Genomic DNA, 25,626 nt, shown 5'->3' with positions numbered 1-25,626 from the left:
GCATACATCGGGCCGTCCACGACCATACTATATGATGGCGGGAGACGGAGGTAATTTGCCATCTCAAAACGAACTTTGGATAAATGTGGAAGAGATACGGGTTACTACAGCACCAATGCATTGCCCCAAGAGAGCTGGTCGCATCTAGATGAAATGGAATGGTGTCAAAAGGGAACATACCAATTTAAAATCACGCATGCAATGTCTGGCATTGCAAAATAAATTATTTGAAAAAAATTAAAAACATCAGAGAATGCCTCAAAATACGTTCGTTTCGGAAAAAAAATATTGAAAGCCAACGGCACCCGGTGTTCCCAGGCGGTCACCCATCCAAGTACTATCCGGGCCCGATGCTGCTTAACTTCGGTGATCGGACGAGAACCGGTGTATTCAGCGTGGTATGGCCGTTGGCAATTTCCCCCACTCTCGAGTCAACTATTTTAGCAATATCAAGCCCGCAAACACTTGCAACGACGCGACACGACGTCTATTTTCTTGCCCACGGCTTGCATACATCGGGCCGTCCACGACCATACTATATGATGGCGGGAGACGGAGGTAATTTGCCATCTCAAAACGAACTTTGGATAAATGTGGAAGAGATACGGGTTACTACAGCACCAATGCATTGCCCCAAGAGAGCTGGTCGCATCTAGATGAAATGGAATGGTGTCAAAAGGGAACATACCAATTCAAAATCACGCATGCAATGTCTGGCATTGCAAAATAAATTATTTGAAAAAAATTAAAAACATCAGAGAATGCCTCAAAATACGTTCGTTTCGGAAAAAAAATATTGAGAGCCGACGGCACCCGGTGTTCCCAGGCGGTCACCCATCCAAGTACTATCCGGGCCCGATGCTGCTTAACTTCGGTGATCGGACGAGAACCGGTGTATTCAGCGTGGTATGGCCGTTGGCAATTTCCACCACTCTCGAGTCAACTATTTTAGCAATATCAAGCCCGCAAACACTTGCAACGACGCGACACGACGTCTATTTTCTTGCCCACGGCTTGCATACATCGGGCCGTCCACGACCATACTATATGATGGCGGGAGACGGAGGTAATTTGCCATCTCAAAACGAACTTTGGATAAATGTGGAAGAGATACGGGTTACTACAGCACCAATGCATTGCCCCAAGAGAGCTGGTCGCATCTAGATGAAATGGAATGGTGTCAAAAGGGAACATACCAATTCAAAATCACGCATGCAATGTCTGGCATTGCAAAATAAATTATTTGAAAAAAATTAAAAACATCAGAGAATGCCTCAAAATACGTTCGTTTCGGAAAAAAAATATTGAAAGCCAACGGCACCCGGTGTTCCCAGGCGGTCACCCATCCAAGTACTATCCGGGCCCGATGCTGCTTAACTTCGGTGATCGGACGAGAACCGGTGTATTCAGCGTGGTATGGCCGTTGGCAATTTCCACCACTCTCGAGTCAACTATTTTAGCAATATCAAGCCCGCAAACACTTGCAACGACGCGACACGACGTCTATTTTCTTGCCCACGGCTTGCATACATCGGGCCGTCCACGACCATACTATATGATGGCGGGAGACGGAGGTAATTTGCCATCTCAAAACGAACTTTGGATAAATGTGGAAGAGATACGGGTTACTACAGCACCAATGCATTGCCCCAAGAGAGCTGGTCGCATCTAGATGAAATGGAATGGTGTCAAAAGGGAACATACCAATTCAAAATCACGCATGCAATGTCTGGCATTGCAAAATAAATTATTTGAAAAAAATTAAAAACATCAGAGAATGCCTCAAAATACGTTCGTTTCGGAAAAAAAATATTGAAAGCCAACGGCACCCGGTGTTCCCAGGCGGTCACCCATCCAAGTACTATCCGGGCCCGATGCTGCTTAACTTCGGTGATCGGACGAGAACCGGTGAATTCAGCGTGGTATGGCCGTTGGCAATTTCCACCACTCTCGAGTCAACTATTTTAGCAATATCAAGCCCGCAAACACTTGCAACGACGCGACACGACGTCTATTTTCTTGCCCACGGCTTGCATACATCGGGCCGTCCACGACCATACTATATGATGGCGGGAGACGGAGGTAATTTGCCATCTCAAAACGAACTTTGGATAAATGTGGAAGAGATACGGGTTACTACAGCACCAATGCATTGCCCCAAGAGAGCTGGTCGCATCTAGATGAAATGGAATGGTGTCAAAAGGGAACATACCAATTCAAAATCACGCATGCAATGTCTGGCATTGCAAAATAAATTATTTGAAAAAAATTAAAAACATCAGAGAATGCCTCAAAATACGTTCGTTTCGGAAAAAAAATATTGAAAGCCAACGGCACCCGGTGTTCCCAGGCGGTCACCCATCCAAGTACTATCCGGGCCCGAGGCTGCTTAACTTCGGTGATCGGACGAGAACCGGTGTATTCAGCGTGGTATGGCCGTTGGCAATTTCCACCACTCTCGAGTCAACTATTTTAGCAATATCAAGCCCGCAAACACTTGCAACGACGCGACACGACGTCTATTTTCTTGCCCACGGCTTGCATACATCGGGCCGTCCACGACCATACTATATGATGGCGTGAGACGGAGGTAATTTCCCATCTCAAAACGAACTTTGGATAAATGTGGAAGAGATACGGGTTACTACAGCACCAATGCATTGCCCCAAGAGAGCTGGTCGCATCTAGATGAAATGGAATGGTGTCAAAAGGGAACATACCAATTCAAAATCACGCATGCAATGTCTGGCATTGCAAAATAAATTATTTGAAAAAAATTAAAAACATCAGAGAATGCCTCAAAATACGTTCGTTTCGGAAAAAAAATATTGAAAGCCAACGGCACCCGGTGTTCCCAGGCGGTCACCCATCCAAGTACTATCCGGGCCCGATGCTGCTTAACTTCGGTGATCGGACGAGAACCGGTGTATTCAGCGTGGTATGGCCGTTGGCAATTTCCACCACTCTCGAGTCAACTATTTTAGCAATATCAAGCCCGCAAACACTTGCAACGACGCGACACGACGTCTATTTTCTTGCCCACGGCTTGCATACATCGGGCCGTCCACGACCATACTATATGATGGCGGGAGACGGAGGTAATTTGCCATCTCAAAACGAACTTTGGATAAATGTGGAAGAGATACGGGTTACTACAGCACCAATGCATTGCCCCAAGAGAGCTGGTCGCATCTAGATGAAATGGAATGGTGTCAAAAGGGAACATACCAATTCAAAATCACGCATGCAATGTCTGGCATTGCAAAATAAATTATTTGAAAAAAATTAAAAACATCAGAGAATGCCTCAAAATACGTTCGTTTCGGAAAAAAAATATTGAAAGCCAACGGCACCCGGTGTTCCCAGGCGGTCACCCATCCAAGTACTATCCGGGCCCGATGCTGCTTAACTTCGTTGATCGGACGAGAACCGGTGTATTCAGCGTGGTATGGCCGTTTGCAATTTCCACCACTCTCGAGTCAACTATTTTAGCAATATCAAGCCCGCAAACACTTGCAACGACGCGACACGACGTCTATTTTCTTGCCCACGGCTTGCATACATCGGGCCGTCCACGACCATACTATATGATGGCGGGAGACGGAGGTAATTTGCCATCTCAAAACGAACTTTGGATAAATGTGGAAGAGATACGGGTTACTACAGCACCAATGCATTGCCCCAAGAGAGCTGGTCGCATCTAGATGAAATGGAATGGTGTCAAAAGGGAACATACCAATTCAAAATCACGCATGCAATGTCTGGCATTGCAAAATAAATTATTTGAAAAAAATTAAAAACATCAGAGAATGCCTCAAAATACGTTCGTTTCGGAAAAAAAATATTGAAAGCCAACGGCACCCGGTGTTCCCAGGCGGTCACCCATCCAAGTACTATCCGGGCCCGATGCTGCTTAACTTCGGTGATCGGACGAGAACCGGTGTATTCAGCGTGGTATGGCCGTTGGCAATTTCCACCACTCTCGAGTCAACTATTTTAGCAATATCAAGCCCGCAAACACTTGCAACGACGCGACACGACGTCTATTTTCTTGCCCACGGCTTGCATACATCGGGCCGTCCACGACCATACTATATGATGGCGGGAGACGGAGGTAATTTGCCATCTCAAAACGAACTTTGGATAAATGTGGAAGAGATACGGGTTACTACAGCACCAATGCATTGCCCCAAGAGAGCTGGTCGCATCTAGATGAAATGGAATGGTGTCAAAAGGGAACATACCAATTCAAAATCACGCATGCAATGTCTGGCATTGCAAAATAAATTATTTGAAAAAAATTAAAAACATCAGAGAATGCCTCAAAATACGTTCGTTTCGGAAAAAAAATATTGAAAGCCAACGGCACCCGGTGTTCCCAGGCGGTCACCCATCCAAGTACTATCCGGGCCCGAGGCTGCTTAACTTCGGTGATCGGACGAGAACCGGTGTATTCAGCGTGGTATGGCCGTTGGCAATTTCCACCACTCTCGAGTCAACTATTTTAGCAATATCAAGCCCGCAAACACTTGCAACGACGCGACACGACGTCTATTTTCTTGCCCACGGCTTGCATACATCGGGCCGTCCACGACCATACTATATGATGGCGGGAGACGGAGGTAATTTGCCATCTCAAAACGAACTTTGGATAAATGTGGAAGAGATACGGGTTACTACAGCACCAATGCATTGCCCCAAGAGAGCTGGTCGCATCTAGATGAAATGGAATGGTGTCAAAAGGGAACATACCAATTCAAAATCACGCATGCAATGTCTGGCATTGCAAAATAAATTATTTGAAAAAAATTAAAAACATCAGAGAATGCCTCAAAATACGTTCGTTTCGGAAAAAAAATATTGAAAGCCAACGGCACCCGGTGTTCCCAGGCGGTCACCCATCCAAGTACTATCCGGGCCCGAGGCTGCTTAACTTCGGTGATCGGACGAGAACCGGTGTATTCAGCGTGGTATGGCCGTTGGCAATTTCCACCACTCTCGAGTCAACTATTTTAGCAATATCAAGCCCGCAAACACTTGCAACGACGCGACACGACGTCTATTTTCTTGCCCACGGCTTGCATACATCGGGCCGTCCACGACCATACTATATGATGGCGGGAGACGGAGGTAATTTGCCATCTCAAAACGAACTTTGGATAAATGTGGAAGAGATACGGGTTACTACAGCACCAATGCATTGCCCCAAGAGAGCTGGTCGCATCTAGATGAAATGGAATGGTGTCAAAAGGGAACATACCAATTCAAAATCACGCATGCAATGTCTGGCATTGCAAAATAAATTATTTGAAAAAAATTAAAAACATCAGAGAATGCCTCAAAATACGTTCGTTTCGGAAAAAAAATATTGAAAGCCAACGGCACCCGGTGTTCCCAGGCGGTCACCCATCCAAGTACTATCCGGGCCCGATGCTGCTTAACTTCGGTGATCGGACGAGAACCGGTGAATTCAGCGTGGTATGGCCGTTGGCAATTTCCACCACTCTCGAGTCAACTATTTTAGCAATATCAAGCCCGCAAACACTTGCAACGACGCGACACGACGTCTATTTTCTTGCCCACGGCTTGCATACATCGGGCCGTCCACGACCATACTATATGATGGCGGGAGACGGAGGTAATTTGCCATCTCAAAACGAACTTTGGATAAATGTGGAAGAGATACGGGTTACTACAGCACCAATGCATTGCCCCAAGAGAGCTGGTCGCATCTAGATGAAATGGAATGGTGTCAAAAGGGAACATACCAATTCAAAATCACGCATGCAATGTCTGGCATTGCAAAATAAATTATTTGAAAAAAATTAAAAACATCAGAGAATGCCTCAAAATACGTTCGTTTCGGAAAAAAAATATTGAAAGCCAACGGCACCCGGTGTTCCCAGGCGGTCACCCATCCAAGTACTATCCGGGCCCGAGGCTGCTTAACTTCGGTGATCGGACGAGAACCGGTGTATTCAGCGTGGTATGGCCGTTGGCAATTTCCACCACTCTCGAGTCAACTATTTTAGCAATATCAAGCCCGCAAACACTTGCAACGACGCGACACGACGTCTATTTTCTTGCCCACGGCTTGCATACATCGGGCCGTCCACGACCATACTATATGATGGCGGGAGACGGAGGTAATTTGCCATCTCAAAACGAACTTTGGATAAATGTGGAAGAGATACGGGTTACTACAGCACCAATGCATTGCCCCAAGAGAGCTGGTCGCATCTAGATGAAATGGAATGGTGTCAAAAGGGAACATACCAATTCAAAATCACGCATGCAATGTCTGGCATTGCAAAATAAATTATTTGAAAAAAATTAAAAACATCAGAGAATGCCTCAAAATACGTTCGTTTCGGAAAAAAAATATTGAAAGCCAACGGCACCCGGTGTTCCCAGGCGGTCACCCATCCAAGTACTATCCGGGCCCGATGCTGCTTAACTTCGGTGATCGGACGAGAACCGGTGTATTCAGCGTGGTATGGCCGTTGGCAATTTCCAACACTCTCGAGTCAACTATTTTAGCAATATCAAGCCCGCAAACACTTGCAACGACGCGACACGACGTCTATTTTCTTGCCCACGGCTTGCATACATCGGGCCGTCCACGACCATACTATATGATGGCGGGAGACGGAGGTAATTTGCCATCTCAAAACGAACTTTGGATAAATGTGGAAGAGATACGGGTTACTACAGCACCAATGCATTGCCCCAAGAGAGCTGGTCGCATCTAGATGAAATGGAATGGTGTCAAAAGGGAACATACCAATTTAAAATCACGCATGCAATGTCTGGCATTGCAAAATAAATTATTTGAAAAAAATTAAAAACATCAGAGAATGCCTCAAAATACGTTCGTTTCGGAAAAAAAATATTGAAAGCCAACGGCACCCGGTGTTCCCAGGCGGTCACCCATCCAAGTACTATCCGGGCCCGATGCTGCTTAACTTCGTTGATCGGACGAGAACCGGTGTATTCAGCGTGGTATGGCCGTTGGCAATTTCCACCACTCTCGAGTCAACTATTTTAGCAATATCAAGCCCGCAAACACTTGCAACGACGCGACACGACGTCTATTTTCTTGCCCACGGCTTGCATACATCGGGCCGTTCACGACCATACTATATGATGGCGGGAGACGGAGGTAATTTGCCATCTCAAAACGAACTTTGGATAAATGTGGAAGAGATACGGGTTACTACAGCACCAATGCATTGCCCCAAGAGAGCTGGTCGCATCTAGATGAAATGGAATGGTGTCAAAAGGGAACATACCAATTCAAAATCACGCATGCAATGTCTGGCATTGCAAAATAATTTATTTGAAAAAAATTTAAAACATCAGAGAATGCCTCAAAATACGTTCGTTTCGGAAAAAAAATATTGAAAGCCAAAGGCACCCGGTGTTCCCAGGCGGTCACCCATCCAAGTACTATCCGGGCCCGATGCTGCTTAACTTCGGTGATCGGACGAGAACCGGTGTATTCAGCGTGGTATGGCCGTTGGCAATTTCCACCACTCTCGAGTCAACTATTTTAGCAATATCAAGCCCGCAAACACTTGCAACAACGCGACACGACGTCTATTTTCTTGCCCACGGCTTGCATACATCGGGCCGTCCACGACCATACTATATGATGGCGGGAGACGGAGGTAATTTGCCATCTCAAAACGAACTTTGGATAAATGTGGAAGAGATACGGGTTACTACAGCACCAATGCATTGCCCCAAGAGAGCTGGTCGCATCTAGATGAAATGGAATGGTGTCAAAAGGGAACATACCAATTCAAAATCACGCATGCAATGTCTGGCATTGCAAAATAAATTATTTGAAAAAAATTTAAAACATCAGAGAATGCCTCAAAATACGTTCGTTTCGGAAAAAAAATATTGAAAGCCAACGGCACCCGGTGTTCCCAGGCGGTCACACATCCAAGTACTATCCGGGCCCGAGGCTGCTTAACTTCGGTGATCGGACGAGAACCGGTGTATTCAGCGTGGTATGGCCGTTGGCAATTTCCACCACTCTCGAGTCAACTATTTTAGCAATATCAAGCCCGCAAACACTTGCAACGACGCGACACGACGTCTATTTTCTTGCCCACGGCTTGCATACATCGGGCCGTCCACGACCATACTATATGATGGCGGGAGACGGAGGTAATTTGCCATCTCAAAACGAACTTTGGATAAATGTGGAAGAGATACGGGTTACTACAGCACCAATGCATTGCCCCAAGAGAGCTGGTCGCATCTAGATGAAATGGAATGGTGTCAAAAGGGAACATACCAATTCAAAATCACGCATGCAATGTCTGGCATTGCAAAATAAATTATTTGAAAAAAATTAAAAACATCAGAGAATGCCTCAAAATACGTTCGTTTCGGAAAAAAAATATTGAAAGCCAACGGCACCCGGTGTTCCCAGGCGGTCACCCATCCAAGTACTATCCGGGCCCGATGCTGCTTAACTTCGGTGATCGGACGAGAACCGGTGTATTCAGCGTGGTATGGCCGTTGGCAATTTCCACCACTCTCGAGTCAACTATTTTAGCAATATCAAGCCCGCAAACACTTGCAACGACGCGACACGACGTCTATTTTCTTGCCCACGGCTTGCATACATCGGGCCGTCCACGACCATACTATATGATGGCGGGAGACGGAGGTAATTTGCCATCTCAAAACGAACTTTGGATAAATGTGGAAGAGATACGGGTTACTACAGCACCAATGCATTGCCCCAAGAGAGCTGGTCGCATCTAGATGAAATGGAATGGTGTCAAAAGGGAACATACCAATTCAAAATCACGCATGCAATGTCTGGCATTGCAAAATAAATTATTTGAAAAAAATTAAAAACATCAGAGAATGCCTCAAAATACGTTCGTTTCGGAAAAAAAATATTGAAAGCCAACGGCACCCGGTGTTCCCAGGCGGTCACCCATCCAAGTACTATCCGGGCCCGATGCTGCTTAACTTCGGTGATCGGACGAGAACCGGTGTATTCAGCGTGGTATGGCCGTTGGCATTTTCCACCACTCTCGAGTCAACTATTTTAGCAATATCAAGCCCGCAAACACTTGCAACGACGCGACACGACGTCTATTTTCTTGCCCACGGCTTGCATACATCGGGCCGTCCACGACCATACTATATGATGGCGGGAGACGGAGGTAATTTGCCATCTCAAAACGAACTTTGGATAAATGTGGAAGAGATACGGGTTACTACAGCACCAATGCATTGCCCCAAGAGAGCTGGTCGCATCTAGATGAAATGGAATGGTGTCAAAAGGGAACATACCAATTCAAAATCACGCATGCAATGTCTGGCATTGCAAAATAAATTATTTGAAAAAAATTAAAAACATCAGAGAATGCCTCAAAATACGTTCGTTTCGGAAAAAAAATATTGAAAGCCAACGGCACACGGTGTTCCCAGGCGGTCACCCATCCAAGTACTATCCGGGCCCGATGCTGCTTAACTTCGGTGATCGGACGAGAACCGGTGTATTCAGCGTGGTATTTTTTTTTTTTTTTTAATATCTTTATTTCGTGGCACTAAACCCATTTTTTTTTTTATTACATGTATTTCCATTCACAAACATAGTTATTTAACACCATGTGCACCATCTTAAGCGTGCATAAGACCACAGATTGAACATTTTCACAATTGAACAATTCTAAACAAAGGATGATATAAGTATGAACCACTTATGAACTATAAGCATTCGGAAAGTGTTCACCGTCACATAACTTAGGGAACATTTTCCTTACTTGAATTAACAATACAAGATCCTTTATAGGGAACAAAATGATTACAATGAAATCAAGCCAATTATAAATAGTCATATTTTTTTAAACATCCCCTTTGCGTCTTTTTTTCACAGTTAAACATTAATGATACATTGTTTACATTATTATCTGCTCTTATTTATTGAACGTATTCCCTTTATTCACATACTTGTTATGGCCGTTGGCAATTTCCACCACTCTCGAGTCAACTATTTTAGCAATATCAAGCCCGCAAACACTTGCAACGACGCGACACGACGTCTATTTTCTTGCCCACGGCTTGCATACATCGGGCCGTCCACGACCATACTATATGATGGCGGGAGACGGAGGTAATTTGCCATCTCAAAACGAACTTTGGATAAATGTGGAAGAGATACGGGTTACTACAGCACCAATGCATTGCCCCAAGAGAGCTGGTCGCATCTAGATGAAATGGAATGGTGTCAAAAGGGAACATACCAATTCAAAATCACGCATGCAATGTCTGGCATTGCAAAATAAATTATTTGAAAAAAAATAAAAACATCAGAGAATGCCTCAAAATACGTTCGTTTCGGAAAAAAAATATTGAGAGCCGACGGCACCCGGTGTTCCCAGGCGGTCACCCATCCAAGTACTATCCGGGCCCGATGCTGCTTAACTTCGGTGATCGGACGAGAACCGGTGTATTCAGCGTGGTATGGCCGTTGGCAATTTCCACCACTCTCGAGTCAACTATTTTAGCAATATCAAGCCCGCAAACACTTGCAACGACGCGACACGACGTCTATTTTCTTGCCCACGGCTTGCATACATCGGGCCGTCCACGACCATACTATATGATGGCGGGAGACGGAGGTAATTTGCCATCTCAAAACGAACTTTGGATAAATGTGGAAGAGATACGGGTTACTACAGCACCAATGCATTGCCCCAAGAGAGCTGGTCGCATCTAGATGAAATGGAATGGTGTCAAAAGGGAACATACCAATTCAAAATCACGCATGCAATGTCTGGCATTGCAAAATAAATTATTTGAAAAAAATTAAAAACATCAGAGAATGCCTCAAAATACGTTCGTTTCGGAAAAAAAATATTGAGAGCCGACGGCACCCGGTGTTCCCAGGCGGTCACCCATCCAAGTACTATCCGGGCCCGATGCTGCTTAACTTCGGTGATCGGACGAGAACCGGTGTATTCAGCGTGGTATGGCCGTTGGCAATTTCCACCACTCTCGAGTCAACTATTTTAGCAATATCAAGCCCGCAAACACTTGCAACGACGCGACACGACGTCTATTTTCTTGCCCACGGCTTGCATACATCGGGCCGTCCACGACCATACTATATGATGGCGGGAGACGGAGGTAATTTGCCATCTCAAAACGAACTTTGGATAAATGTGGAAGAGATACGGGTTACTACAGCACCAATGCATTGCCCCAAGAGAGCTGGTCGCATCTAGATGAAATGGAATGGTGTCAAAAGGGAACATACCAATTCAAAATCACGCATGCAATGTCTGGCATTGCAAAATAAATTATTTGAAAAAAATTAAAAACATCAGAGAATGCCTCAAAATACGTTCGTTTCGGAAAAAAAATATTGAAAGCCAACGGCACCCGGTGTTCCCAGGCGGTCACCCATCCAAGTACTATCCGGGCCCGATGCTGCTTAACTTCGGTGATCGGACGAGAACCGGTGTATTCAGCGTGGTATGGCCGTTGGCAATTTCCACCACTCTCGAGTCAACTATTTTAGCAATATCAAGCCCGCAAACACTTGCAACGACGCGACACGACGTCTATTTTCTTGCCCACGGCTTGCATACATCGGGCCGTCCACGACCATACTATATGATGGCGGGAGACGGAGGTAATTTGCCATCTCAAAACGAACTTTGGATAAATGTGGAAGAGATACGGGTTACTACAGCACCAATGCATTGCCCCAAGAGAGCTGGTCGCATCTAGATGAAATGGAATGGTGTCAAAAGGGAACATACCAATTCAAAATCACGCATGCAATGTCTGGCATTGCAAAATAAATTATTTGAAAAAAATTAAAAACATCAGAGAATGCCTCAAAATACGTTCGTTTCGGAAAAAAAATATTGAAAGCCAACGGCACCCGGTGTTCCCAGGCGGTCACCCATCCAAGTACTATCCGGGCCCGATGCTGCTTAACTTCGGTGATCGGACGAGAACCGGTGTATTCAGCGTGGTATGGCCGTTGGCATTTTCCACCACTCTCGAGTCAACTATTTTAGCAATATCAAGCCCGCAAACACTTGCAACGACGCGACACGACGTCTATTTTCTTGCCCACGGCTTGCATACATCGGGCCGTCCACGACCATACTATATGATGGCGGGAGACGGAGGTAATTTGCCATCTCAAAACGAACTTTGGATAAATGTGGAAGAGATACGGGTTACTACAGCACCAATGCATTGCCCCAAGAGAGCTGGTCGCATCTAGATGAAATGGAATGGTGTCAAAAGGGAACATACCAATTCAAAATCACGCATGCAATGTCTGGCATTGCAAAATAAATTATTTGAAAAAAATTAAAAACATCAGAGAATGCCTCAAAATACGTTCGTTTCGGAAAAAAAATATTGAAAGCCAACGGCACACGGTGTTCCCAGGCGGTCACCCATCCAAGTACTATCCGGGCCCGATGCTGCTTAACTTCGGTGATCGGACGAGAACCGGTGTATTCAGCGTGGTATGGCCGTTGGCAATTTCCACCACTCTCGAGTCAACTATTTTAGCAATATCAAGCCCGCAAACACTTGCAACGACGCGACACGACGTCTATTTTCTTGCCCACGGCTTGCATACATCGGGCCGTCCACGACCATACTATATGATGGCGGGAGACGGAGGTAATTTGCCATCTCAAAACGAACTTTGGATAAATGTGGAAGAGATACGGGTTACTACAGCACCAATGCATTGCCCCAAGAGAGCTGGTCGCATCTAGATGAAATGGAATGGTGTCAAAAGGGAACATACCAATTCAAAATCACGCATGCAATGTCTGGCATTGCAAAATAAATTATTTGAAAAAAAATAAAAACATCAGAGAATGCCTCAAAATACGTTCGTTTCGGAAAAAAAATATTGAGAGCCGACGGCACCCGGTGTTCCCAGGCGGTCACCCATCCAAGTACTATCCGGGCCCGATGCTGCTTAACTTCGGTGATCGGACGAGAACCGGTGTATTCAGCGTGGTATGGCCGTTGGCAATTTCCACCACTCTCGAGTCAACTATTTTAGCAATATCAAGCCCGCAAACACTTGCAACGACGCGACACGACGTCTATTTTCTTGCCCACGGCTTGCATACATCGGGCCGTCCACGACCATACTATATGATGGCGGGAGACGGAGGTAATTTGCCATCTCAAAACGAACTTTGGATAAATGTGGAAGAGATACGGGTTACTACAGCACCAATGCATTGCCCCAAGAGAGCTGGTCGCATCTAGATGAAATGGAATGGTGTCAAAAGGGAACATACCAATTCAAAATCACGCATGCAATGTCTGGCATTGCAAAATAAATTATTTGAAAAAAATTAAAAACATCAGAGAATGCCTCAAAATACGTTCGTTTCGGAAAAAAAATATTGAAAGCCAACGGCACCCGGTGTTCCCAGGCGGTCACCCATCCAAGTACTATCCGGGCCCGATGCTGCTTAACTTCGGTGATCGGACGAGAACCGGTGTATTCAGCGTGGTATGGCCGTTGGCAATTTCCACCACTCTCGAGTCAACTATTTTAGCAATATCAAGCCCGCAAACACTTGCAACGACGCGACACGACGTCTATTTTCTTGCCCACGGCTTGCATACATCGGGCCGTCCACGACCATACTATATGATGGCGGGAGACGGAGGTAATTTGCCATCTCAAAACGAACTTTGGATAAATGTGGAAGAGATACGGGTTACTACAGCACCAATGCATTGCCCCAAGAGAGCTGGTCGCATCTAGATGAAATGGAATGGTGTCAAAAGGGAACATACCAATTCAAAATCACGCATGCAATGTCTGGCATTGCAAAATAAATTATTTGAAAAAAATTAAAAACATCAGAGAATGCCTCAAAATACGTTCGTTTCGGAAAAAAAATATTGAAAGCCAACGGCACCCGGTGTTCCCAGGCGGTCACCCATCCAAGTACTATCCGGGCCCGATGCTGCTTAACTTCGGTGATCGGACGAGAACCGGTGTATTCAGCGTGGTATGGCCGTTGGCAATTTCCACCACTCTCGAGTCAACTATTTTAGCAATATCAAGCCCGCAAACACTTGCAACGACGCGACACGACGTCTATTTTCTTGCCCACGGCTTGCATACATCGGGCCGTCCACGACCATACTATATGATGGCGGGAGACGGAGGTAATTTGCCATCTCAAAACGAACTTTGGATAAATGTGGAAGAGATACGGGTTACTACAGCACCAATGCATTGCCCCAAGAGAGCTGGTCGCATCTAGATGAAATGGAATGGTGTCAAAAGGGAACATACCAATTCAAAATCACGCATGCAATGTCTGGCATTGCAAAATAAATTATTTGAAAAAAATTAAAAACATCAGAGAATGCCTCAAAATACGTTCGTTTCGGAAAAAAAATATTGAGAGCCGACGGCACCCGGTGTTCCCAGGCGGTCACCCATCCAAGTACTATCCGGGCCCGATGCTGCTTAACTTCGGTGATCGGACGAGAACCGGTGTATTCAGCGTGGTATGGCCGTTGGCAATTTCCACCACTCTCGAGTCAACTATTTTAGCAATATCAAGCCCGCAAACACTTGCAACGACGCGACACGACGTCTATTTTCTTGCCCACGGCTTGCATACATCGGGCCGTCCACGACCATACTATATGATGGCGGGAGACGGAGGTAATTTGCCATCTCAAAACGAACTTTGGATAAATGTGGAAGAGATACGGGTTACTACAGCACCAATGCATTGCCCCAAGAGAGCTGGTCGCATCTAGATGAAATGGAATGGTGTCAAAAGGGAACATACCAATTCAAAATCACGCATGCAATGTCTGGCATTGCAAAATAAATTATTTGAAAAAAATTAAAAACATCAGAGAATGCCTCAAAATACGTTCGTTTCGGAAAAAAAATATTGAAAGCCAACGGCACCCGGTGTTCCCAGGCGGTCACCCATCCAAGTACTATCCGGGCCCGATGCTGCTTAACTTCGGTGATCGGACGAGAACCGGTGTATTCAGCGTGGTATGGCCGTTGGCAATTTCCACCACTCTCGAGTCAACTATTTTAGCAATATCAAGCCCGCAAACACTTGCAACGACGCGACACGACGTCTATTTTCTTGCCCACGGCTTGCATACATCGGGCCGTCCACGACCATACTATATGATGGCGGGAGACGGAGGTAATTTGCCATCTCAAAACGAACTTTGGATAAATGTGGAAGAGATACGGGTTACTACAGCACCAATGCATTGCCCCAAGAGAGCTGGTCGCATCTAGATGAAATGGAATGGTGTCAAAAGGGAACATACCAATTCAAAATCACGCATGCAATGTCTGGCATTGCAAAATAAATTATTTGAAAAAAATTAAAAACATCAGAGAATGCCTCAAAATACGTTCGTTTCGGAAAAAAAATATTGAAAGCCAACGTCACCCGGTGTTCCCAGGCGGTCACCCATCCAAGTACTATCCGGGCCCGAGGCTGCTTAACTTCGGTGATCGGACGAGAACCGGTGTATTCAGCGTGGTATGGCCGTTGGCAATTTCCACCACTCTCGAGTCAACTATTTTAGCAATATCAAGCCCGCAAACACTTGCAACGACGCGACACGACGTCTATTTTCTTGCCCACGGCTTGCATACATCGGGCCGTCCACGACCATACTATATGATGGCGGGAGACGGAGGTAATTTGCCATCTCAAAACGAACTTTGGATAAATGTGGAAGAGATACGGGTTACTACAGCACCAATGCATTGCCCCAAGAGAGCTGGTCGCATCTAGATGAAATGGAATGGTGTCAAAAGGGAACATACCAATTCAAAATCACGCATGCAATGTCTGGCATTGCAAAATAAATTATTTGAAAAAAATTAAAAACATCAGAGAATGCCTCAAAATACGTTCGTTTCGGAAAAAAAATATTGAAAGCCAACGGCACCCGGTGTTCCCAGGCGGTCACCCATCCAAGTACTATCCGGGCCCGAGGCTGCTTAACTTCGGTGATCGGACGAGAACCGGTATATTCAGCGTGGTATGGCCGTTGGCAATTTCCACCACTCTCGAGTCAACTATTTTAGCAATATCAAGCCCGCAAACACTTGCAACGACGCGACACGACGTCTATTTTCTTGCCCACGGCTTGCATACATCGGGCCGTCCACGACCATACTATATGATGGCGGGAGACGGAGGTAATTTGCCATCTCAAAACGAACTTTGGATAAATGTGGAAGAGATACGGGTTACTACAGCACCAATGCATTGCCCCAAGAGAGCTGGTCGCATCTAGATGAAATGGAATGGTGTCAAAAGGGAACATACCAATTCAAAATCACGCATGCAATGTCTGGCATTGCAAAATAAATTATTTGAAAAAAATTAAAAACATCAGAGAATGCCTCAAAATACGTTCGTTTCGGAAAAAAAATATTGAAAGCCAACGGCACCCGGTGTTCCCAGGCGGTCACCCATCCAAGTACTATCCGGGCCCGATGCTGCTTAACTTCGGTGATCGGACGAGAACCGGTGTATTCAGCGTGGTATGGCCGTTGGCAATTTCCACCACTCTCGAGTCAACTATTTTAGCAATATCAAGCCCGCAAGCACTTGCAACGACGCGACACGACGTCTATTTTCTTGCCCACGGCTTGCATACATCGGGCCGTCCACGACCATACTATATGATGGCGGGAGACGGAGGTAATTTGCCATCTCAAAACGAACTTTGGATAAATGTGGAAGAGATACGGGTTACTACAGCACCAATGCATTGCCCCAAGAGAGCTGGTCGCATCTAGATGAAATGAAATGGTGTCAAAAGGGAACATACCAATTCAAAATCACGCATGCAATGTCTGGCATTGCAAAATAAATTATTTGAAAAAAATTAAAAACATCAGAGAATGCCTCAAAATACGTTCGTTTCGGAAAAAAAATATTGAAAGCCAACGGCACCCGGTGTTCCCAGGCGGTCACCCATCCAAGTACTATCCGGGCCCGAGGCTGCTTAACTTCGGTGATCGGACGAGAACCGGTGTATTCAGCGTGGTATGGCCGTTGGCAATTTCCACCACTCTCGAGTCAACTATTTTAGCAATATCAAGCCCGCAAACACTTGCAACGACGCGACACGACGTCTATTTTCTTGCCCACGGCTTGCATACATCGGGCCGTCCACGACCATACTATATGATGGCGGGAGACGGAGGTAATTTGCCATCTCAAAACGAACTTTGGATAAATGTGGAAGAGATACGGGTTACTACAGCACCAATGCATTGCCCCAAGAGAGCTGGTCGCATCTAGATGAAATGGAATGGTGTCAAAAGGGAACATACCAATTCAAAATCACGCATGCAATGTCTGGCATTGCAAAATAAATTATTTGAAAAAAATTAAAAACATCAGAGAATGCCTCAAAATACGTTCGTTTCGGAAAAAAAATATTGAAAGCCAACGGCACCCGGTGTTCCCAGGCGGTCACCCATCCAAGTACTATCCGGGCCCGATGCTGCTTAACTTCGGCGATCGGACGAGAACCGGTGTATTCAGCGTGGTATGGCCGTTGGCAATTTCCACCACTCTCGAGTCAACTATTTTAGCAATATCAAGCCCGCAAACACTTGCAACGACGCGACACGACGTCTATTTTCTTGCCCACGGCTTGCATACATCGGGCCGTCCACGACCATACTATATGATGGCGGGAGACGGAGGTAATTTGCCATCTCAAAACGAACTTTGGATAAATGTGGAAGAGATACGGGTTACTACAGCACCAATGCATTGCCCCAAGAGAGCTGGTCGCATCTAGATGAAATGGAATGGTGTCAAAAGGGAACATACCAATTCAAAATCACGCATGCAATGTCTGGCATTGCAAAATAAATTATTTGAAAAAAATTAAAAACATCAGAGAATGCCTCAAAATACGTTCGTTTCGGAAAAAAAATATTGAAAGCCAACGGCACCCGGTGTTCCCAGGCGGTCACCCATCCAAGTACTATCCGGGCCCGATGCGGCTTAACTTCGGTGATCGGACGAGAACCGGTGTATTCAGCGTGGTATGGCCGTTGGCAATTTCCACCACTCTCGAGTCAACTATTTTAGCAATATCAAGCCCGCAAACACTTGCAACGACGCGACACGACGTCTATTTTCTTGCCCACGGCTTGCATACATCGGGCCGTCCACGACCATACTATATGATGGCGGGAGACGGAGGTAATTTGCCATCTCAAAACGAACTTTGGATAAATGTGGAAGAGATACGGGTTACTACAGCACCAATGCATTGCCCCAAGAGAGCTGGTCGCATCTAGATGAAATGGAATGGTGTCAAAAGGGAACATACCAATTCAAAATCACGCATGCAATGTCTGGCATTGCAAAATAAATTATTTGAAAAAAATTAAAAACATCAGAGAATGCCTCAAAATACGTTCGTTTCGGAAAAAAAATATTGAGAGCCGACGACACCCGGTGTTCCCAGGCGGTCACCCATCCAAGTACTATCCGGGCCCGATGCTGCTTAACTTCGGTGATCGGACGAGAACCGGTGTATTCAGCGTGGTATGGCCGTTGGCAATTTCCACCACTCTCGAGTCAACTATTTTAGCAATATCAAGCCCGCAAACACTTGCAACGACGCGACACGACGTCTATTTTCTTGCCCACGGCTTGCATACATCGGGCCGTCCACGACCATAGTATATGATGGCGGGAGACGGAGGTAATTTGCCATCTCAAAACGAACTTTGGATAAATGTGGAAGAGATACGGGTTACTACAGCACCAATGCATTGCCCCAAGAGAGCTGGTCGCATCTAGATGAAATGGAATGGTGTCAAAAGGGAACATACCAATTCAAAATCACGCATGCAATGTCTGGCATTGCAAAATAAATTATTTGAAAAAAATTAAAAACATCAGAGAATGCCTCAAAATACGTTCGTTTCGGAAAAAAAATATTGAAAGCCAACGGCACCCGGTGTTCCCAGGCGGTCACCCATCCAAGTACTATCCGGGCCCGATGCTGCTTAACTTCGGTGATCGGACGAGAACCGGTGTATTCAGCGTGGTATGGCCGTTGGCAATTTCCACCACTCTCGAGTCAACTATTTTAGCAATATCAAGCCCGCAAACACTTGCAACGACGCGACACGACGTCTATTTTCTTGCCCACGGCTTGCATACATCGGGCCGTCCACGACCATACTATATGATGGCGGGAGACGGAGGTAATTTGCCATCTCAAAACGAACTTTGGATAAATGTGGAAGAGATACGGGTTACTACAGCACCAATGCATTGCCCCAAGAGAGCTGGTCGCATCTAGATGAAATGGAATGGTGTCAAAAGGGAACATACCAATTCAAAATCACGCATGCAATGTCTGGCATTGCAAAATAAATTATTTGAAAAAAATTAAAAACATCAGAGAATGCCTCAAAATACGTTCGTTTCGGAAAAAAAATATTGAAAGCCAACGGCACCCGGTGTTCCCAGGCGGTCACCCATCCAAGTACTATCCGGGCCCGATGCTGCTTAACTTCCGTGATCGGACGAGAACCGGTGAATTCAGCGTGGTATGGCCGTTGGCAATTTCAACCACTCTCGAGTCAACTATTTTAGCAATATCAAGCCCGCAAACACTTGCAACGACGCGACACGACGTCTATTTTCTTGCCCACGGCTTGCATACATCGGGCCGTCCACGACCATACTATATGATGGCGGGAGACGGAGGTAATTTGCCATCTCAAAACGAACTTTGGATAAATGTGGAAGAGATACGGGTTACTACAGCACCAATGCATTGCCCCAAGAGAGCTGGTCGCATCTAGATGAAATGGAATGGTGTCAAAAGGGAACATACCAATTCAAAATCACGCATGCAATGTCTGGCATTGCAAAATAAATTATTTGAAAAAAATTTAAAACATCAGAGAATGCCTCAAAATACGTTCGTTTCGGAAAAAAAATATTGAAAGCCAACGGCACCCGGTGTTCCCAGGCGGTCACCCATCCAAGTACTATCCGGGCCCGATGCTGCTTAACTTCGGTGATCGGACGAGAACCGGTGTATTCAGCGTGGTATGGCCGTTGGCAATTTCCACCACTCTCGAGTCAACTATTTTAGCAATATCAAGCCCGCAAACACTTGCAACGACGCGACACGACGTCTATTTTCTTGCCCACGGCTTGCATACATCGGGCCGTCCACGACCATACTATATGATGGCGGGAGACGGAGGTAATTTGCCATCTCAAAACGAACTTTGGATAAATGTGGAAGAGATACGGGTTACTACAGCACCAATGCATTGCCCCAAGAGAGCTGGTCGCATCTAGATGAAATGGAATGGTGTCAAAAGGGAACATACCAATTCAAAATCACGCATGCAATGTCTGGCATTGCAAAATAAATTATTTGAAAAAAATTTAAAACATCAGAGAATGCCTCAAAATACGTTCGTTTCGGAAAAAAAATATTGAAAGCCAACGGCACCCGGTGTTCCCAGGCGGTCACCCATCCAAGTACTATCCGGGCCCGATGCTGCTTAACTTCGGTGATCGGACGAGAACCGGTGTATTCAGCGTGGTATGGCCGTTGGCAATTTCCACCACTCTCGAGTCAACTATTTTAGCAATATCAAGCCCGCAAACACTTGCAACGACGCGACACGACGTCTATTTTCTTGCCCACGGCTTGCATACATCGGGCCGTCCACGACCATACTATATGATGGCGGGAGACGGAGGTAATTTGCCATCTCAAAACGAACTTTGGATAAATGTGGAAGAGATACGGGTTACTACAGCAGCAATGCATTGCCCCAAGAGAGCTGGTCGCATCTAGATGAAATGGAATGGTGTCAAAAGGGAACATACCAATTCAAAATCACGCATGCAATGTCTGGCATTGCAAAATAAATTATTTGAAAAAAATTAAAAACATCAGAGAATGCCTCAAAATACGTTCGTTTCGGAAAAAAAATATTGAAAGCCAACGGCACCCGGTGTTCCCAGGCGGTCACCCATCCAAGTACTATCCGGGCCCGATGCTGCTTAACTTCGGTGATCGGACGAGAACCGGTGTATTCAGCGTGGTATGGCCGTTGGCAATTTCCACCACTCTCGAGTCAACTATTTTAGCAATATCAAGCCCGCAAGCACTTGCAACGACGCGACACGACGTCTATTTTCTTGCCCACGGCTTGCATACATCGGGCCGTCCACGACCATACTATATGATGGCGGGAGACGGAGGTAATTTGCCATCTCAAAACGAACTTTGGATAAATGTGGAAGAGATACGGGTTACTACAGCACCAATGCATTGCCCCAAGAGAGCTGGTCGATTCTAGATGAAATGGAATGGTGTCAAAAGGGAACATACCAATTCAAAATCACGCATGCAATGTCTGGCATTGCAAAATAAATTATTTGAAAAAAATTAAAAACATCAGAGAATGCCTCAAAATACGTTCGTTTCGGAAAAAAAATATTGAAAGCCAACGGCACCCGGTGTTCCCAGGCGGTCACCCATCCAAGTACTATCCGGGCCCGAGGCTGCTTAACTTCGGTGATCGGACGAGAACCGGTGTATTCAGCGTGGTATGGCCGTTGGCAATTTCCACCACTCTCGAGTCAACTATTTTAGCAATATCAAGCCCGCAAACACTTGCAACGACGCGACACGACGTCTATTTTCCTGCCCACGGCTTGCATACATCGGGCCGTCCACGACCATACTATATGATGGCGGGAGACGGAGGTAATTTGCCATCTCAAAACGAACTTTGGATAAATGTGGAAGAGATACGGGTTACTACAGCACCAATGCATTGCCCCAAGAGAGCTGGTCGCATCTAGATGAAATGGAATGGTGTCAAAAGGGAACATACCAATTCAAAATCACGCATGCAATGTCTGGCATTGCAAAATAAATTATTTGAAAAAAATTAAAAACATCAGAGAATGCCTCAAAATACGTTCGTTTCGGAAAAAAAATATTGAAAGCCAACGGCACCCGGTGTTCCCAGGCGGTCACCCATCCAAGTACTATCCGGGCCCGATGCTGCTTAACTTCGGTGATCGGACGAGAACCGGTGTATTCAGCGTGGTATGGCCGTTGGCAATTTCCACCACTCTCGAGTCAACTATTTTAGCAATATCAAGCCCGCAAACACTTGCAACGACGCGACACGACGTCTATTTTCTTGCCCACGGCTTGCATACATCGGGCCGTCCACGACCATACTATATGATGGCGGGAGACGGAGGTAATTTGCCATCTCAAAACGAACTTTGGATAAATGTGGAAGAGATACGGGTTACTACAGCACCAATGCATTGCCCCAAGAGAGCTGGTCGCATCTAGATGAAATGGAATGGTGTCAAAAGGGAACATACCAATTCAAAATCACGCATGCAATGTCTGGCATTGCAAAATAAATTATTTGAAAAAAATTAAAAACATCAGAGAATGCCTCAAAATACGTTCGTTTCGGAAAAAAAATATTGAGAGCCGACGGCACCCGGTGTTCCCAGGCGGTCACCCATCCAAGTACTATCCGGGCCCGATGCTGCTTAACTTCGGTGATCGGACGAGAACCGGTGTATTCAGCGTGGTATGGCCGTTGGCAATTTCCACCACTCTCGAGTCAACTATTTTAGCAATATCAAGCCCGCAAACACTTGCAACGACGCGACACGACGTCTATTTTCTTGCCCACGGCTTGCATACATCGGGCCGTCCACGACCATACTATATGATGGCGGGAGACGGAGGTAATTTGCCATCTCAAAACGAACTTTGGATAAATGTGGAAGAGATACGGGTTACTACAGCACCAATGCATTGCCCCAAGAGAGCTGGTCGCATCTAGATGAAATGGAATGGTGTCAAAAGGGAACATACCAATTCAAAATCACGCATGCAATGTCTGGCATTGCAAAATAAATTATTTGAAAAAAATTAAAAACATCAGAGAATGCCTCAAAATACGTTCGTTTCGGAAAAAAAATATTGAAAGCCAACGGCACCCGGTGTTCCCAGGCGGTCACCCATCCAAGTACTATCCGGGCCCGATGCTGCTTAACTTCGGTGATCGGACGAGAACCGGTGTATTCAGCGTGGTATTTTTTTTTTTTTATTTTTTTATAACTTTATTTCTAGGGCACTAGGCCCAACATTGCATTACATGGTTGTGTGCTTTACAGTCAATAGAATAATACATTAATTGTTTTTTTTTTTTAATAATGGAAAATAATAGTTTTTTACATTTTACATCAAAATGTTACAATGGCACACAGGCATTTACATCCTTTGAAAGCAGTTCAAAATCTTAACTGCCCAAACTAGGCTTTTGTAAGCAGTAAAACTTTATTCCTATTTATTTATAAATACACATATATGGGTATATTTATTACATTTACTTTAGGACATTATATTTACATTTAAAATTTTTTTTTTTTTGTTTGGTACATTTATGAGTATTATATTACTTCCCATATACGTCGATACATTACTTCAATAACATTCCCTCTTTTTTTACCCCGGACTTTCCACCGTGCCTTCTTCTGTGACCAGTTGTTCTACTATTTTCCAATATGGTTGTAGCCGTTTTTCTAAGTTCTTACTTTCTTTTTTAACGTTCTCCCACCAAGTTCCCATATCTATTTCCACCCACTTGTTTACCGTCAGTAGATGTTGTCCTATTAGCCAGCACATAATTTCCATTTTTCCGCTGGGGAAGAGGTTGAAGTCCATTAGCATTATATTCCTATTACCTATATTCTTTTCTCCGAATGTATTGAATACTCTAAAAGCTTTTTTTATTAGGCCCCATCTTTGTCTTGATATGTTGCATTCAAACACCCTGTGGTCTTGCGTGTCGGCTGCATCGCAGTGTTCGCATTCGTTGTTCCCGGACAGCTTTAGGTTTTTTTTGATTTGTTGGGTTGTTACTATGTAGTTAGCAAATAGAAAAAAGGCGCTCTTTGTCCTTAAGTTCATGCTGTTTTTGTTGATATTTCTCCAGACTCTCTTCCAGTTTACTGATACGATGTGTTTTTCTATATTGATTTGACAATAGTCGTCGTTTCTCAGTATTCTGTAGATGGACTTTGTGGTTGCTCTCGTTTCTCTCGACATCTTTTCTACTATGTCTTTAACTGTCCTGATAGTTTTTGTCATAATTCTATCTTGCCTAGGTGCATCCAATGCCACCTTTAATAGATGTTTTGACTGTTGACAGTCGCCAGTTAAGGTGTTAATTACTGTTTTTGCGTAGAGGGCAATGGCCTTGTCCCGCACATCAATCATCCCTAGGCCTCCTTTGCCCTTGGGGAGACAGGTCTGGCTCTTTGCCACCCTTAGCAGTTGCCCACTCCACAGATATTGCATTGCTATTTTGGTCATTACGGCCCCATTTTTATCTGGCAACGGAAAGATTTGTGCAGTGAACCAGGCCTTGGAATATATTAATGCATTGATCGCAAGGACTTTCTGGTAAATATTGAGGTTTCTATCTCTCAATTGTGCAATAGTTCCTTTGATCGTTGACGTTGTCTTTTCCCATGCTGCGATAGTTGTGTCCGTCAACGTTCTTCTCCATGGTATTCCGAGGATGTCTACTGAAGTTACCTCTTTCCATTTACCAGTACCAGTGAAGTCGACGTCTTTTATTAGCATGGCCTTCGTTTTTTCCACATTCACCTTTTGCCCGCTTTCGTTTTCATATTCTTTTAGCGATTTCTCGATTATGTCAACCTCCGTTTGGTCTTTGGCGAAGATCGTTATATCGTCCGCGTACGCTACCGCGGTTATTTTTTCGTTCCCCACAGGGATACCTTTCAGAATCCTGCGGAGACGGTGTAATAGGGGCTCCAGTGTTACTGAAAAGAGAATCATTGATAGTGGACATCCTTGTCTAATGGATCTTGTTACAGGAAACGGCCTTGTTTCTACCCCCGCGCTCAATTTTACTCTTGAACTGATGTTTTTCGTGAACATTTTAATATTTTCCAAGAATATTTCCGGGAAGCCCATCTCTTTCAAGGTGTCAAGTACGTGATAGACTTCCACTCTATCAAATGCCTTGTCCAGATCAACCGCTATTAGTTTGAGACCTTCGTCCCGCCTATGATCGTGGCTCGCTATCACGTCCCTGATGGTCGTCAGTGCTGATATTATATTTTTTCCCTGCCCTACTATGTGTTCGTCAGGGCCGATTATCGTCGCTAGGCCTTCACTCAGCCTAGTTTTCACGATTTTCGCCATTATTTTATAATCGGCATTCAGGAGTGTGATAGGTCTGTAGTCATTTATTACTCTCGGTTCTTTCTTTTTCGGTACGAGTACTATTTTTCCCTCACTTTGGGTCTTGGCGAGAATATTTTTTTTGAAAATGGACTCAAATGCTGGAATCAGTATATCTTTCAGATCTTTCCAAAATTCTTCATAGAATTCGTAAGGAATTCCGTCGGGACCAGGAGACCTCCCCTTGGGGAGCCATCTCAGGGCGTCCTCACACTCCTCTCTCGTGTATATTTCCGCCATTCTCTC

General features: G+C 45.1%; 43 non-coding genes and 2 pseudogenes across 43 annotated transcripts; all 45 read right to left on the bottom strand.

Annotated features, from left to right (window-relative positions):
- Positions 1-293: 293 nt before the first annotated feature.
- Positions 294-412, bottom strand: LOC139688938 (5S ribosomal RNA). Its single transcript, XR_011701005.1, has one exon. It is a non-coding gene; the product is annotated as a 5S ribosomal RNA (ribosomal RNA).
- A 389-nt stretch (positions 413-801) lies between these two features.
- On the bottom strand, positions 802-920 carry LOC139689214 (5S ribosomal RNA). The gene has a single exon (XR_011701269.1). It is a non-coding gene; the product is annotated as a 5S ribosomal RNA (ribosomal RNA).
- Positions 921-1,309: 389 nt separating this feature from the next.
- Positions 1,310-1,428, bottom strand: LOC139688937 (5S ribosomal RNA). Its single transcript, XR_011701004.1, has one exon. It is a non-coding gene; the product is annotated as a 5S ribosomal RNA (ribosomal RNA).
- A 389-nt stretch (positions 1,429-1,817) lies between these two features.
- LOC139689148 (5S ribosomal RNA) lies at positions 1,818-1,936 on the bottom strand. The gene has a single exon (XR_011701205.1). It is a non-coding gene; the product is annotated as a 5S ribosomal RNA (ribosomal RNA).
- A 389-nt stretch (positions 1,937-2,325) lies between these two features.
- LOC139689123 (5S ribosomal RNA) lies at positions 2,326-2,444 on the bottom strand. The gene has a single exon (XR_011701183.1). It is a non-coding gene; the product is annotated as a 5S ribosomal RNA (ribosomal RNA).
- A 389-nt stretch (positions 2,445-2,833) lies between these two features.
- LOC139688936 (5S ribosomal RNA) lies at positions 2,834-2,952 on the bottom strand. Its single transcript, XR_011701003.1, has one exon. It is a non-coding gene; the product is annotated as a 5S ribosomal RNA (ribosomal RNA).
- A 389-nt stretch (positions 2,953-3,341) lies between these two features.
- Positions 3,342-3,460, bottom strand: LOC139688716 (5S ribosomal RNA). The gene has a single exon (XR_011700814.1). It is a non-coding gene; the product is annotated as a 5S ribosomal RNA (ribosomal RNA).
- A 389-nt stretch (positions 3,461-3,849) lies between these two features.
- Positions 3,850-3,968, bottom strand: LOC139688935 (5S ribosomal RNA). Its single transcript, XR_011701002.1, has one exon. It is a non-coding gene; the product is annotated as a 5S ribosomal RNA (ribosomal RNA).
- Positions 3,969-4,357: 389 nt separating this feature from the next.
- On the bottom strand, positions 4,358-4,476 carry LOC139689122 (5S ribosomal RNA). Its single transcript, XR_011701182.1, has one exon. It is a non-coding gene; the product is annotated as a 5S ribosomal RNA (ribosomal RNA).
- A 389-nt stretch (positions 4,477-4,865) lies between these two features.
- On the bottom strand, positions 4,866-4,984 carry LOC139689121 (5S ribosomal RNA). Its single transcript, XR_011701181.1, has one exon. It is a non-coding gene; the product is annotated as a 5S ribosomal RNA (ribosomal RNA).
- Positions 4,985-5,373: 389 nt separating this feature from the next.
- On the bottom strand, positions 5,374-5,492 carry LOC139689147 (5S ribosomal RNA). The gene has a single exon (XR_011701204.1). It is a non-coding gene; the product is annotated as a 5S ribosomal RNA (ribosomal RNA).
- Positions 5,493-5,881: 389 nt separating this feature from the next.
- Positions 5,882-6,000, bottom strand: LOC139689120 (5S ribosomal RNA). Its single transcript, XR_011701180.1, has one exon. It is a non-coding gene; the product is annotated as a 5S ribosomal RNA (ribosomal RNA).
- Positions 6,001-6,389: 389 nt separating this feature from the next.
- LOC139688934 (5S ribosomal RNA) lies at positions 6,390-6,508 on the bottom strand. The gene has a single exon (XR_011701001.1). It is a non-coding gene; the product is annotated as a 5S ribosomal RNA (ribosomal RNA).
- A 389-nt stretch (positions 6,509-6,897) lies between these two features.
- On the bottom strand, positions 6,898-7,016 carry LOC139688685 (5S ribosomal RNA). Its single transcript, XR_011700783.1, has one exon. It is a non-coding gene; the product is annotated as a 5S ribosomal RNA (ribosomal RNA).
- Positions 7,017-7,405: 389 nt separating this feature from the next.
- LOC139689253 (5S ribosomal RNA) lies at positions 7,406-7,524 on the bottom strand. The gene has a single exon (XR_011701306.1). It is a non-coding gene; the product is annotated as a 5S ribosomal RNA (ribosomal RNA).
- A 389-nt stretch (positions 7,525-7,913) lies between these two features.
- Positions 7,914-8,032, bottom strand: LOC139688687 (5S ribosomal RNA). The gene has a single exon (XR_011700785.1). It is a non-coding gene; the product is annotated as a 5S ribosomal RNA (ribosomal RNA).
- A 389-nt stretch (positions 8,033-8,421) lies between these two features.
- On the bottom strand, positions 8,422-8,540 carry LOC139688933 (5S ribosomal RNA). The gene has a single exon (XR_011701000.1). It is a non-coding gene; the product is annotated as a 5S ribosomal RNA (ribosomal RNA).
- A 389-nt stretch (positions 8,541-8,929) lies between these two features.
- LOC139688932 (5S ribosomal RNA) lies at positions 8,930-9,048 on the bottom strand. The gene has a single exon (XR_011700999.1). It is a non-coding gene; the product is annotated as a 5S ribosomal RNA (ribosomal RNA).
- A 399-nt stretch (positions 9,049-9,447) lies between these two features.
- On the bottom strand, positions 9,448-9,546 carry LOC139688743 (5S ribosomal RNA; annotated as a pseudogene).
- Positions 9,547-10,390: 844 nt separating this feature from the next.
- Positions 10,391-10,509, bottom strand: LOC139689213 (5S ribosomal RNA). Its single transcript, XR_011701268.1, has one exon. It is a non-coding gene; the product is annotated as a 5S ribosomal RNA (ribosomal RNA).
- A 389-nt stretch (positions 10,510-10,898) lies between these two features.
- On the bottom strand, positions 10,899-11,017 carry LOC139689212 (5S ribosomal RNA). Its single transcript, XR_011701267.1, has one exon. It is a non-coding gene; the product is annotated as a 5S ribosomal RNA (ribosomal RNA).
- A 389-nt stretch (positions 11,018-11,406) lies between these two features.
- On the bottom strand, positions 11,407-11,525 carry LOC139688930 (5S ribosomal RNA). The gene has a single exon (XR_011700998.1). It is a non-coding gene; the product is annotated as a 5S ribosomal RNA (ribosomal RNA).
- A 389-nt stretch (positions 11,526-11,914) lies between these two features.
- LOC139688929 (5S ribosomal RNA) lies at positions 11,915-12,033 on the bottom strand. The gene has a single exon (XR_011700997.1). It is a non-coding gene; the product is annotated as a 5S ribosomal RNA (ribosomal RNA).
- Positions 12,034-12,422: 389 nt separating this feature from the next.
- On the bottom strand, positions 12,423-12,541 carry LOC139689240 (5S ribosomal RNA). Its single transcript, XR_011701294.1, has one exon. It is a non-coding gene; the product is annotated as a 5S ribosomal RNA (ribosomal RNA).
- Positions 12,542-12,930: 389 nt separating this feature from the next.
- Positions 12,931-13,049, bottom strand: LOC139689211 (5S ribosomal RNA). The gene has a single exon (XR_011701266.1). It is a non-coding gene; the product is annotated as a 5S ribosomal RNA (ribosomal RNA).
- A 389-nt stretch (positions 13,050-13,438) lies between these two features.
- On the bottom strand, positions 13,439-13,557 carry LOC139688927 (5S ribosomal RNA). The gene has a single exon (XR_011700995.1). It is a non-coding gene; the product is annotated as a 5S ribosomal RNA (ribosomal RNA).
- Positions 13,558-13,946: 389 nt separating this feature from the next.
- On the bottom strand, positions 13,947-14,065 carry LOC139688926 (5S ribosomal RNA). Its single transcript, XR_011700994.1, has one exon. It is a non-coding gene; the product is annotated as a 5S ribosomal RNA (ribosomal RNA).
- Positions 14,066-14,454: 389 nt separating this feature from the next.
- On the bottom strand, positions 14,455-14,573 carry LOC139689210 (5S ribosomal RNA). The gene has a single exon (XR_011701265.1). It is a non-coding gene; the product is annotated as a 5S ribosomal RNA (ribosomal RNA).
- Positions 14,574-14,962: 389 nt separating this feature from the next.
- On the bottom strand, positions 14,963-15,081 carry LOC139688925 (5S ribosomal RNA). Its single transcript, XR_011700993.1, has one exon. It is a non-coding gene; the product is annotated as a 5S ribosomal RNA (ribosomal RNA).
- Positions 15,082-15,470: 389 nt separating this feature from the next.
- Positions 15,471-15,589, bottom strand: LOC139689244 (5S ribosomal RNA). The gene has a single exon (XR_011701298.1). It is a non-coding gene; the product is annotated as a 5S ribosomal RNA (ribosomal RNA).
- A 389-nt stretch (positions 15,590-15,978) lies between these two features.
- Positions 15,979-16,097, bottom strand: LOC139689181 (5S ribosomal RNA). Its single transcript, XR_011701238.1, has one exon. It is a non-coding gene; the product is annotated as a 5S ribosomal RNA (ribosomal RNA).
- A 389-nt stretch (positions 16,098-16,486) lies between these two features.
- Positions 16,487-16,605, bottom strand: LOC139688924 (5S ribosomal RNA). Its single transcript, XR_011700992.1, has one exon. It is a non-coding gene; the product is annotated as a 5S ribosomal RNA (ribosomal RNA).
- A 389-nt stretch (positions 16,606-16,994) lies between these two features.
- LOC139689119 (5S ribosomal RNA) lies at positions 16,995-17,113 on the bottom strand. The gene has a single exon (XR_011701179.1). It is a non-coding gene; the product is annotated as a 5S ribosomal RNA (ribosomal RNA).
- Positions 17,114-17,502: 389 nt separating this feature from the next.
- LOC139689178 (5S ribosomal RNA) lies at positions 17,503-17,621 on the bottom strand. Its single transcript, XR_011701235.1, has one exon. It is a non-coding gene; the product is annotated as a 5S ribosomal RNA (ribosomal RNA).
- A 389-nt stretch (positions 17,622-18,010) lies between these two features.
- Positions 18,011-18,129, bottom strand: LOC139689233 (5S ribosomal RNA). Its single transcript, XR_011701287.1, has one exon. It is a non-coding gene; the product is annotated as a 5S ribosomal RNA (ribosomal RNA).
- A 389-nt stretch (positions 18,130-18,518) lies between these two features.
- On the bottom strand, positions 18,519-18,637 carry LOC139689246 (5S ribosomal RNA). The gene has a single exon (XR_011701300.1). It is a non-coding gene; the product is annotated as a 5S ribosomal RNA (ribosomal RNA).
- A 389-nt stretch (positions 18,638-19,026) lies between these two features.
- Positions 19,027-19,145, bottom strand: LOC139688923 (5S ribosomal RNA). The gene has a single exon (XR_011700991.1). It is a non-coding gene; the product is annotated as a 5S ribosomal RNA (ribosomal RNA).
- Positions 19,146-19,534: 389 nt separating this feature from the next.
- Positions 19,535-19,653, bottom strand: LOC139688696 (5S ribosomal RNA). The gene has a single exon (XR_011700794.1). It is a non-coding gene; the product is annotated as a 5S ribosomal RNA (ribosomal RNA).
- Positions 19,654-20,042: 389 nt separating this feature from the next.
- Positions 20,043-20,161, bottom strand: LOC139688922 (5S ribosomal RNA). The gene has a single exon (XR_011700990.1). It is a non-coding gene; the product is annotated as a 5S ribosomal RNA (ribosomal RNA).
- A 389-nt stretch (positions 20,162-20,550) lies between these two features.
- On the bottom strand, positions 20,551-20,669 carry LOC139688921 (5S ribosomal RNA). The gene has a single exon (XR_011700989.1). It is a non-coding gene; the product is annotated as a 5S ribosomal RNA (ribosomal RNA).
- A 389-nt stretch (positions 20,670-21,058) lies between these two features.
- On the bottom strand, positions 21,059-21,177 carry LOC139688920 (5S ribosomal RNA). The gene has a single exon (XR_011700988.1). It is a non-coding gene; the product is annotated as a 5S ribosomal RNA (ribosomal RNA).
- Positions 21,178-21,566: 389 nt separating this feature from the next.
- On the bottom strand, positions 21,567-21,685 carry LOC139689117 (5S ribosomal RNA). The gene has a single exon (XR_011701178.1). It is a non-coding gene; the product is annotated as a 5S ribosomal RNA (ribosomal RNA).
- Positions 21,686-22,074: 389 nt separating this feature from the next.
- Positions 22,075-22,193, bottom strand: LOC139688919 (5S ribosomal RNA). Its single transcript, XR_011700987.1, has one exon. It is a non-coding gene; the product is annotated as a 5S ribosomal RNA (ribosomal RNA).
- Positions 22,194-22,582: 389 nt separating this feature from the next.
- Positions 22,583-22,701, bottom strand: LOC139689209 (5S ribosomal RNA). Its single transcript, XR_011701264.1, has one exon. It is a non-coding gene; the product is annotated as a 5S ribosomal RNA (ribosomal RNA).
- Positions 22,702-23,100: 399 nt separating this feature from the next.
- On the bottom strand, positions 23,101-23,199 carry LOC139688725 (5S ribosomal RNA; annotated as a pseudogene).
- Between the last annotated feature and the right edge of the window lie 2,427 nt (positions 23,200-25,626).

Source organism: Hetaerina americana, unplaced genomic scaffold, assembly GCF_022747635.1.
Source record: "Hetaerina americana unplaced genomic scaffold, ioHetAmer1.1.p SCAF_216, whole genome shotgun sequence".
NCBI lineage: Eukaryota > Metazoa > Arthropoda > Insecta > Odonata > Calopterygidae > Hetaerina > Hetaerina americana.
This window is presented reverse-complemented; position numbering and strand designations above follow the sequence as displayed.